Source organism: Cyprinus carpio, chromosome A21 (genome assembly GCF_018340385.1).
Source record: "Cyprinus carpio isolate SPL01 chromosome A21, ASM1834038v1, whole genome shotgun sequence".
Taxonomy (NCBI): domain Eukaryota; kingdom Metazoa; phylum Chordata; class Actinopteri; order Cypriniformes; family Cyprinidae; genus Cyprinus; species Cyprinus carpio.
In genome coordinates, this window is record NC_056592.1 from 13,503,559 (window position 1) to 13,515,816 (window position 12,258).

At 36.5% G+C, this 12,258-nt stretch overlaps 1 pseudogene; it reads right to left on the reverse strand.

Annotated features, from left to right (window-relative positions):
- Window positions 1-820: 820 nt before the first annotated feature.
- On the reverse strand, window positions 821-3,705 carry LOC122134760 (annotated as a pseudogene).
- Between the last annotated feature and the right edge of the window lie 8,553 nt (window positions 3,706-12,258).

Consider the following 12,258-nt stretch of genomic DNA (forward strand, 5'->3'; position numbering starts at 1 on the left):
TTATTCTGTGTGCCTTTAGTAATCACAATAGTAAAGGAATGAAACCCTTTTACTAATACAACTAAAATCAAACTAAAATCTTGAAAATAAAGTGTAACGGTTTTGTATTACTGGTAAATAACATTATGCTACGGAAGCCTGTTCCTGCTTAAAGTTTAAAAAAAAAAAAAAAGAAACCCAAGTATTTTGATTTCTCATACCTGCAACTATGTCTCACAGTTGTAACTTTATTTCGACTCACACAATCTAACAAACACACACACACACACACACACACACACACACACCAAATCCGTAAAAGCTTTTTTTGTCTTCAGAACACAATTTAAGATATTTTGGATGAAAACCGGGAGGCTTGAGACTTTACCCATTGACTGCCAAGTAAAGTTCATATTCTCCAAAATGGTGCTATGGTGATGTGTAGAGACACGGAGGAGATGAATTCTGTGTTTTTCTTCATGTACAAAAAAGTATTCTCGTCGCTTCATAACATTACAGTTGAATCATTGATGGCAAATGGACTATTCTGACGAGGTCTTTCATATACTTTTCTGGATCTTGACAGTGTATTTTACTTGGCAGTCAATGGGACAGTCACAAGCCTCCCGGTTTTCATCCAAAATATCTTAAATTGTGTTCCATAGACAAACAAAGCTTTTACAGGTTCGGAACCACATTGGGGTAAAGTGATTAATGACAATATTTTCATTTTGGGGTGGAGTAATCCCTTTAAATCTCAGTTGCCACTTAGTTTTTTTTTTTAATTGATAATTTGTCAAATGACTAAATTTTTCGTCCTTTTTTTTTTTTTTTTTTTTACACACAGAGGCATAAACAGGCATTGGTATTGTGTACATGCATCTCTAACAGGAAATTTGCATTCAGATGGCTTGCAAGTGTAGTGTAGTGTGTGTATTTTCCCTTAACTCATCAAGGAACTCAAGAAGTTCAGCCCTGCTAGGAACTAACACGAAACCAAATCAGGACTGACCCGTAACAAGGTTTATTGCAATTCAGCACTGCAGTCAGTCCACAACATTTATGTGGCCAAATTACAGACAAAAGGAAGATATGTACTTTGGTTACACTGTACCGTAATCCTTTTGTCACAGTCTGTATTTCACTGGGATTTGATCTTCAATGTTCACTTTAAACAGCTGCAGGTATTTAAAAAAAAAAAAAAAAAAAAAATTCCAATCAGATTTGTAGTACTGTCCAAAATGGAGACTACATTGGTGTAAATGAGCTCACCACATTCATAGAGCATGTTGATTCTCTGAATGTCAGTGTAAGACAATTCCTGCCTCTGTCCAATCGATACTAAAGGGTTAGGAATTGGAATGATGGTTTCCAAGCCAGATTGTATGGCAAAGGCTGTCCTGCAGATGAAGGATGAGAGTGAATTCCCTTGAGAATGTACTTTATATATCCATACTGAAGCATGAATTCAAAAGTAATATGGGTGAAGCTTTACCTTCCATAATGCATGATGGAATTGTAGTCATAAGGGGTATTCAGATTTGTGTCCTTTATCTGAAAGTTGTTTGCAGATGCTATGCAAGGGCAAACAAGTATTCATGGGTACTGAGGTTTTCATTACCATAAAATAAAGATTGTTTTTAAAACACTTCTAGAATTTGAGATTTGTCCACATTCTCTCACACACATCATCTGACCTTCTGGAATATTCTGCCAGTTGATCCAGATGTACTTGTCTCTGTCGGTCCTGGTGTGTTCGTGGTGGAACCCCAGATAATCAATAATCCCATGATAAATGATAAAATAATTAATACAGCCGTCCATAGACAGAGACAACTGTTGTGCACCTCCAGATCTCCCTACACTAGACGAGCAGCTGCAAAGAAATATTTACAAAGAACTGAAATTCACAATGGTTTATTTAAAATTGAAATTTTATAACAAACGTATTTACTGTCACTTTTGATCAATTTAATGCATCCTTGTAAAACAATCTTTTAAACATCTTACTGACCTTAAACTTTTGAATGGGATTCAGGTATGAGTACATTCATCATTCAGGTATGATCAAGCTCACCCATGCAGGTCCTTCGCAACACAAAACGAATGCAGGTTAGTCCGTGGACAAAACGGACACAGGTTTTAGAAGCGATGCTCTTCATTGCACTTTCAATCACGCTCCTCTCATAATCATCTATCATAAATGCACAAAATTACATAGGTTATTGGATGTTGACGCAGATATACGTAAAAGTGGATTTATCGTCACTCACAGAAGTCATTTGCAATGGTATATGGCACTTCAACCTGTCCCGAAGGGGACTTTGGCCATCTGCAGTAGTCATTTAAACAGCTCAAGGCATTCTTTGATACACTTATGACCATATCTCCCTCAAGAAGCGTGTCACTGATCTCTGAATCATAAAACAGAGTCAGAATCATTTCACTCATTTAATCTCTTATAGAAGTGTTAAAAGGTCATCTGCAAGCAAACATGATTTAAAAAGACATACATGCCTTTTAACTGTGAAATCATGTACCAACTATAAATTGGCTAATAGCCTATATATAAAAATTAAACTTACTGTTAACATTTTAATTACTACTAACCCATGACCTTTTTATAGTTTATCAACTTTAAGAAAGTTAAAAATGAACCATTGCTAATATTTATAATAAGGCTTACAGTTTAAGGTGTTAATTTAATTTAACGCCAAGCCCGAGACATGTACGTCATCTTACATTTCATACAGTTGACAAACATGCAGCGCAACTACTAAAGAAAAAATAAAATGTATAGCCTGAATGCACTGCAAGTCACTTTGGATAAAAAGCATCTGCTAAATGCAAATAATGGCTTTAAATTCTTTTGTGCATCATCTCTCAGCCAAATTTAATTTGCGATTAATATGCAATTAAATTAATCACCACATTGTGTAATCCATTAGATTAATTTTTTAATCGATTGACAAACTTAATTTATAAGTATTTTGTGTGCGTGTATATATATATATATATATATATATATATATATATTATATATATATATAAACAATATATATATATATATATATATATATAATATAAATTAAAAAGCATTAAAACTGACTAACATTGTCAGTCAAGTAAATAACTTACCTTTGTTTGCCTCCAGAATTTTGGAGAATATATCCACACCAGTCGTCTCAGACTGGACAGCTGAAGAAAAAAAAAAAAAAAAAAAAAAAAAAACATATTAAGCCATTTTTTTGTGTATTCAAATGAGTGGTTCTTAATCATGGTACTGGGGACCCAAATATTGCATAAGATAGTGTTGGGTCATTCATGAACAATTTTTGTTCGTTACGTCTGTCGTATGAGGAATGAATGAAAGACTTGGGAGGTAAAGTAACTTCCTCAAAAGTTATCTTTGGTTGCATTATAATGATTGTCATTTGGAATATGTTCAAGATTGCATGTTGACAGGGGGGATTTTTGCTGTTAAATATTTCACGCCACTCAAGTGAACGAAATGGCTTTATAAAGAGAGAGCGTCATGAATTTCTCTTATCTGAGTCAAGCACCACAGTTCTGCCCAATTTGAAGAACACATGAGAGTTGAATAGAAACTCACTTTGATCAACCTGTGGAAAGAGGAGGATACAGAATGAGTGAGGGAATGAGCGAAGGATGCTCAAATCCGAGAACTGCAGCTCTTACCTTGGCAGGAAAAGCTCGAGAGAGATTTTAGTAGCACAGCTGAGATGGAGAAAAGCAATATGCAGTCCATTTTCCCCCAGTTTGTCTTAAGACTTCGACCTGAGAGTGGATCTGTGAGAGAACAAAGTAGGAAACTCTTATGTAGAAGACATCTGGGCGTGTCCAGTATTTGTAGGGCTGCACGATTAATCGAATGTGATTGTCATGTGCATCTCATCAGTAAAGCCGGTTCTGTGATTAGTAGTAAATCTTCGTCGTGTGCTTTCAGACAGAACAGCATTTACTACACAGAGTCGTAGCTCTCTGACAAGCTACGCAAAATCACATTCCTAATCGCAGAGGATTTAATTGTGCGATTGTGAAAACGAAGTCGTCGTCCTGCCATTATGAAAACTGTTTGGGTAGCTTGTATGTGAACTATGGCTCTGTCTAGTAAATGCTGCTCCATCTGAAAGCATTTGAAAATACCACATTTAATATGTTTTTTACTCCAAACTTACTCACTTAACGTCAGTCCAGTGTTTGAAAAATCCTTCTGTGAGATGTGGCTTCTTACACAGAATAAGGCACACAACATATTTCATAGTATTCTAAGCAGTGATAAAGGCTGTCAACTAGCATTGCATTATTATAATAAAAATTATATTCCAAGACTCCGATAAACCATATATTGTCATAGTCCAAGAGTCACGTTGAATTAATGGAAGCAGTTAAATTTCTGTTTCAGTGACTGCCGTGTGTTTCTTCTGCTAGGCGTATTTGGAGTTTCAGCGCTAGAGCTCCCTCTGGCCTTCGGATGGAGATTTTCGGCTGATCACTGGACTGTTCTTCACTGAAAGATGACTCACTGCAGCTTCTGACTAATCGCGATTTATCGCAACTGCGATTTAATTTCGATTAATCGTGCAGCCCTAGGTTAGGGTTAAAATCATCACAGACCACTAAAAGACCCCGAAAAGCTTCTAGCATAAGGTTACGTCAGCCTCACCCACTACAAATAAGTCAGAATTTGTTTGTTTCAGAATTCGACTAAAACAACAGCATCAGGCATAACAAGATGGTCATGATACTTGCTTATACACACACACAGTCTATATATATGTGTGTGTGGGGCCAGTTTTTTTAAAATGAAAGAAATACTTTTATTCAGCGAGGATGCATTACATTGATCAAAAGTGACACTGAATTATCTAATTATTAAAGAATCTTGAGAAAAAGAATCTTGGTTTCCACAAAAATATTAAGCAGCACAACTGTTTTCCACACTGATAAGTAGAAATGATCATTGAGCATCAAATCAGCATATTAGAATGATTTCTGACTGATCATGTGACACTGAAGACTGGAGTAATGATGCTTAAAAAAAAAAAAAAAAAAAAATCAGCTTTACAAAAATCACATAAATATATTAAAATGGAACAGTCATTAAATATTGAACATTATTGTAAGAACTTCAATTACTTTTTTAAGTGTAATATAAAATGATATAAAATGTTTATCAGGAGTAAGTTAATGCTTATCAGAGTCACTAATAATTATTAAACTTCATTTACATAGGAAGGATGCTCACATTTACATATAAATGCTAATTAATCTGCACAAGGTTTCAAAACCCATGTGGAATATATACTGCAGATAGACAGCCAGATTTACTAATCAGAAAGTGTTTTGTGCAGTTCACTGTGTGTAACTTGCATAATTCTATTTTTTTTTTTCAAACAATAGCTATAGTTCATAATAGTTGTATACATAAAATTCTTTAAAAGATCATGTTAATAAATTAGTTTATAATGCATTTTCATCATGTTCTCTAAATTCAGCTAGAATGTTTGTTTTGATCATCTTTAACATTAATATGGCCTCTGAAATGAATACACACTGCTTTTGAAGGCAGTGTGAAAAAGGCCTAACAGAACCTACATGAAACAGCAGTGTAATTCAGAACAAACAATTAAAACAAAAACCTGCATCATGAATGGCAGCTGAAACATCTCGAGATACTGTGGAGGAAACAAATGCAATCTGACTCAGATGGTGAGGCTGCATAATCCTGCGCTGAAAGCTTACCTTTAAACCAGAGGTCTCAAACTCAATCCCTGGGGGACCACAGCTCTGCAGTTTAGCCTCAGCCAGCTCCAACTCACACCTGCTTGGACGTTTCTAGTAATCCTGGAGTCCTTGATTAGCTGGATCAGGTGTGTTTGATTAAGGTTGCAGCTAAACTGTGCAGAGCTGTGGCCCTCCAGGAATTGAGTTAGAGACCACTGCTTTAAACCCTGTGATGTTCTGAAATAACACTTCACTGCAATTGACAGATTTTTTCAGTTAATTCAGACATGATCCAAAAGACTTTGTTGAAAATTGTAGTCCCCATTCGCTTGAATTACACTGATTTTTATTTAATTATTAATCTATTTTTATTTTCAATTAAAAACAATACTTCCTTTGTGCACAAAACCTCACTGAACTGTAACAGAAACAATCAGTCCCACTCCTGAACCCCCAGAAACAGTCAGGCAATAAGTCTACAATTTAAACTTAACCTAAATATAGTGATTATGATGTTCTGGCTTTTAAAATCGCAGAACACACTGCTTTCGAGTGAAATTAAGTGACTTTATTAATATATTGATCAACAACAGAAATGGGGCTGTTGTAAAATTCCTCTTACCTCAAAATAAATGCAAAAATAAACACAAACATGAATTATGCTATTATCTGACATCATATTTCAATCATCTAATGTTGCACCATGAAAATGACAAAATAATGTGACCAATATGTGATAAAGAAATTAAAAATGTTTTGCTCTGCATTTTGTATTTCTCACTGATTATTTGGCATCACTCACTGCACACTGTTATCGCATTGTTGCTTCACTACAGGAGCTTAAACTGGGCCACATGCTCGGATGTCTCAACTTTCGTGGACGGAAACATATGACCTTGTGTGCGAGGACACTCTGTACAAAGACGTCACTAGTCGGCAGACTGACACAATCCACTTATCTGCTCCATAATCACATCACCGCGAGATGTCCAAGCATTTCATCACAATCCACCCAAATCAATACTAAACTAATATGAAAAATTTTATTGTTTCATTATAGACCACTCTAATCTATACTAAACGAATATGAAAAATGTTTTGTGCTGCATTCAAATCGAGTATTACAGTATACACGAAACATAATAAATTAATGTATAAAAAATCAAATACCAATATAACTACAATTAATACCAACAACCCATGACTTATAAGGCTACGTAATACCTAAAACCTCTGTTACCATAAATAGACTAACTACAAATTGCTGCACCAAAATTTCTTCTCATGTTTAAAAAAAAACCTTTTATAACAATACCCGTGAAAAAAAACACAGCACACTCTTTCTCAAATTAATCAATCCCTATTAAGAGACAGTGATTTTTTTTATTTTTTACAGTCACCATGTTAAAAAGAGACCTAGTGATTGTGTAGGACACATGGGAGTCCCAGCTGAGAGAAATAAGGTGGATTGTTTAACATGAGAATGATTCAATGTCCATTTACTGCATAGCCTTCACCTCCCAGCTGTTGTCTTTTTGAGAGGCTATAAGTGTTTCTGTAGTTGTTCCCACCTGTTTCTGGGGTCATGACCTCTATCAGCATTCCAGAGCACCGAGGTGTGACCTTTTGTGGTAGAGCCATAAACCAAATTTACACAAAAGCCTCCGTAGGAAAAGATCTCATGGTGCTCTTTAAAAGTTGTAAAACATCTACCAAACCGTGACAGAACCGTTCAAATGAGGGCGTGCGAGGAAACATGCAGTAAAGGAGCTCTGTGTGAAGAGCATTTAGACAGAATGCAGCTCGGCTGAAATGCAGCGTAGGCTGCGTCGGGGATGACCTTGAATTCAAGGTCGCGTGTGCGTTCTCAATGACAACGGGAACACTAGCGCTTCCTGTTTCTTTTTTAATCCTTTCTCTTGCAGTACTCCGTTGCTTCCACACAAGCCCAGCGCATGTGCATGCATTTTGTTCTTATAAGTGTTCTTAGGAATGTCTGATTATTTTTTTATTTTTGCAAAACGGACACCAGGTTTCAGTCACGCTGTCTGGCCTGCATTCCTAAAATAGACCACTATAGTCTAATAATTTCCTTAACACGGGACTCTTTTCCGTTACAGCATTGCGCGTCTTTGAGACGCAACGCACCCCAAAACTCATCCATGAACCATCATAATATTACACGGACTGTTAGTCTCTCCTTTCCTCTCTCCGCAGTCACTGGACTCCGCGCCGCTGGCTCACAGCCCAAAACTGTTGTATGAACCAGCTGACCACGGGAGGCCTAGAGCAGCGAGTTGGGTCAGTGTCACAAGACCGAGCAGACTGACATTTTCCATGCCATCTAAAGCGATGCTTGATTTACAGGTCCGCCGTTTAAGCTTCTCTGGGACAAACGCATTCTGTCGCGTTACTACGGAACCACTTACACTTATTTATTTATTAACAGCTATATAATAGCCAAATAAAAATTGATCGGCTGATATAATACAACCGGAGCACTTCTAAATCAAGTAGCCTAGTAGGCAAAAACAAATGGCCACATGATGATATTAAAATGAGTTATTCTTCGAACAATGAGTAATAAACATATACATCACAAAGAATTCCAGGTAATACACGTAACACTAAAATTGCCTTAAACGTGAAAAAAAATGTAACATTAAGCAGCCTGGTTTACATTACAGATAACAAAATAAGAAACAAACACAAAGGCGATGCGTCACATGGGAACTTCTGGGAACGTCAGTTTACGTTTTTTCACTGTAAATTGCAATAAGACTCGTTTACAGTAGCTAGGCTATGTTTTTGCTGTGTTTACTGTAAAAATGCATGTCCTGTTAAATATAATTTGGCTCCACTTATGGAAACGTCCGTTAACCAATTCACAGGATTTATTGTAGAATTCGTTCATTTTAACATGAATTATTATTATTCTCCCTAATACTCATGAACATTTTTACACTGCACGTGCACGTGAATGACTTAAACTTCGTTCATAAAAGCTGTCAGAATAATTCTATTCACGGTTGGCATTAAATCGCACGTATCCTTGGGAAATGTATCAACTGTTCCCTTCATAAATAGCTAATAAAAATACTGCTTAATAGTGAAATGCATCAACATTAGACGAGCGTTACAGTTCAGGACGAGATGCAACGTTTTTTCGTTACAGCTTTGAAAAACCCTGTGCGAAGGCCGAGTAATTTATCTAGTCACGAATCATGGTAGTGAATAAATGGCTTTGGTTTACATCACGCGCGTTACGTTTACCCCTCACACAGTTCCCAAAATAGCCCGGGATGTAAGAAATCTGAATAGAGGCTTCGCATAATAACTCAAAAGTGTGTAAACTCGTGAGTCACACATACAGTAGGTCAGTTTCTCTTTATTGTTTAAAGCTCTGCTGCAGCTTGTGACGGAGGCGCGAGGACGCGTGATTGGAAGCGGCAGCGGACGTAACGGAGAAACAGCAGACGCAAGAGCAGAGAGGGAGGAGAAAGAACGAGGATATACGTAACCGGGATCTCAGCTGTATTAGCGGAAGACAGGATCCAGCCTTCCAGTGACAACCGAAACAGCAATATGGGGAACTAGTCCAGGAAGAGCGAACCAAACATGGATTAAACATACGCGTTTGCTCAACCGATTGCACTCGCCGCCATTCATTCAAAATATCGAGTAGTTGCATTGATTTTACGTCTAAAAATTATAGCTTATCGTACTTAATACAGCACCAGAATTGCTAAGGTAGCCCACTTCAACAAATAGGCAGAGCATCTGCTCTTTAAATCGTCGTGTTGGACAATACACAGTACTGTAATAGGCTATATGTGATAGTGCATGTGTAAATATCGGATTTAGTGTTTGCTCAAGAGTTTATTTGGTTGGCTTCGAGGCACCAGCAATGCTCTCTGAAATACTGGTAAGTATTCATCCAACCGGCTCCCAGCAACGCAATGCTCCTTTATTTTGTGTGAGTGTAAACATTTAATGTTAATGCGCCTGGTGAAGCTGATAATCGGGATTCTGGTGTCATATACAGCCCATCACTGACAAATGTCCGCTGTCGCTACCAATATTTCCAATCTTACGCTCAGCAGTAAAAACTTTACACTGTAAATGGGTCAGTGTGTCCTGATAGTTTGATTGTAGGACTACTAACAGCGCCAGAAACACGTCTTAGCAGATTTGATTCAGTGCCTAACATTTAAATTCGCAGACTCTAGCTTATTCGTTGCATATAAATGAGTATCACGCGCTTTTACTGCGATAAAAAGGGGGGAAAGTCCGCAGTAACACTTTGCAGCACGCTGACCTTGATCGAGTTGTCCCCTGCATACATTGTGTCAGCGCGCAAGATGTTACATCGGACTCTTGTACTCGAGTCATGTCGCATTTCCAGGACAGCCTTTCAGTCTGGAAACAAACTACCTCAGGCGCGACACATCTGACTTTCATAATTCAATATTATTCATTATAAGTCTGTTCACACTTTGAACAATACTTACAAGAAGGTAGTCATTTAATTCGGCTATTATAAGTCTGTGTGCGCACTTTGAAGTAGACAGTGACAGCGGTTGTGTTGTCAAATGTAATCAAAAGCCGTACTTAATCGTTTACCTCATTAAAAAGTTTAACACAAAGATTAACCCAAAAAAGTTAAAAATGACGTACTCTGACAAGAAACAGACTCCAGTCATGTCAGTAAAAGCTGATTGTTTTACATTAAGTCAGTTGCCTTCATGGGGGCAGACATGTTAAGATCACGTGACTTGACTAGCCTTAAATTAATTAGGGTTTATTGCAAAGTTGATTGCATTTCTAGTAACTGAAATCTGTGTGATTCTGCATCCTGCCACTAGTTGTCAGTATAAATTCCACAGTTTACTTTTTTTTTTTACGCCACTTCGGCTCAGTTAAACATATACAAGTATGCTTTTGAAAAGTATACTGCAAATTGCAAACACAAGCGGTGGACATATGCACACTGAAAAATTCATCCTCGTCCAGTTTTTGCACTGAGCGGTTAGAAAAAACTTGCTGCACGTATGCAGTACGCACATATTGTGCCCTAGCGTACATGTAAAATCTGAAGTATACTTTTTGAAAAAATACAATTCTTGTAAATCTGTGCCGATAACAAAATTCACATCAGTTTTAAAGTTTTTTGCGTCATACAATTCTTGTAAATGTATTTATAAATTAGTATTATTATTATTAATAATAATATAGCAAAAACTGAGAAATACATAATGGTTAGCTTTTATTTTTAAAGTCAGCATTTTTAAATCACTGATAATGAAAGACAAGGTTACAGTTTAATGTTTTTTTTTACGCCACTTCGGCTCAGTTAAACATATACAAGTATGCTTTTGAAAAGTATACTGCAAATTGCAAACACAAGCGGTGGACATATGCACACTGAAAAATTCATCCTCGTCCAGTTTTTGCACTGAGCGGTTAGAAAAAACTTGCTGCACGTATGCAGTACGCACATATTGTGCCCTAGCGTACATGTAAAATCTGAAGTATACTTTGGAAAAATTGGGCTGTACATGTATTGTGCCGATAACAAAATTCACACCAGTTTTAAAGTTTTTTGCGTCATACAATTCTTGTAAATCTATTTATAAATTAGTATTATTATTATTAATATAGAAAAAACTTTGAAATACATAATGGTTAGCTTTTATTTTTTAGTCAGCATTTTTAAATCACTGATAACGAAAGACAAGGTTACAGTTTAATGTTTTTTTTTTTTTTTGTCTTGTTTAAAACCAGAGTTCACTGAAAAAGGTCAAGTGTGAATAGTTTTCACAAGAAGTGTGTCAAGTATTATTGCAGGTATTTATTATAAAAATGGTTACATATAAGTCTATGTAGGTTACATTTGTGATTTAAAAAAGTATTTCACTAATGGCTGTGTATAAATAATATATAGAAACTGTCTTTGAAGTGCTGGTGACCACTTGGCCCCTCTTGGACGTGAATGGGAATCTCTGTTCTTAAGAAGTTGTAATCCAGTTTAGCAGTTAACCTTTCAATTGTTAAGGCTCACTGAACAAGGTCACCTTTTGAGGTCTGCTCTGACAATCTTTGCTCTACAGTTGTAATTCATGTATACTGTAGTCGAAGTTCAAAGGCTAACACATGCTACTTATCTCAGATTTCTCGGCTAAGAATCAGATTTACACAGTAAACTTTAGATTAGAAATCAGTTGATCACTGCTACTATGCTTTAATTTGACACAAAGCAGCAACTGACGACAATACAGACTACTATGACTAGTTTAAGAATAGGACCAATGTCACCAAACACAACTATAATTCTGAAGCAGAGCTGTTCCTAGTGTACCTCAAAAAATAAATCAGTAACCTAAAGTGATATAAAAAGTTACTGAAGGTTACTGAACAACTGCAGCACTGAAGATTAAAACAACGGTTTCACTTTTGGACATTAAAAAAATGTGACAAAGACATTGTTCTTTTAAACATAATTCTTCGGAGCTGTTTGTTACACCTATACAC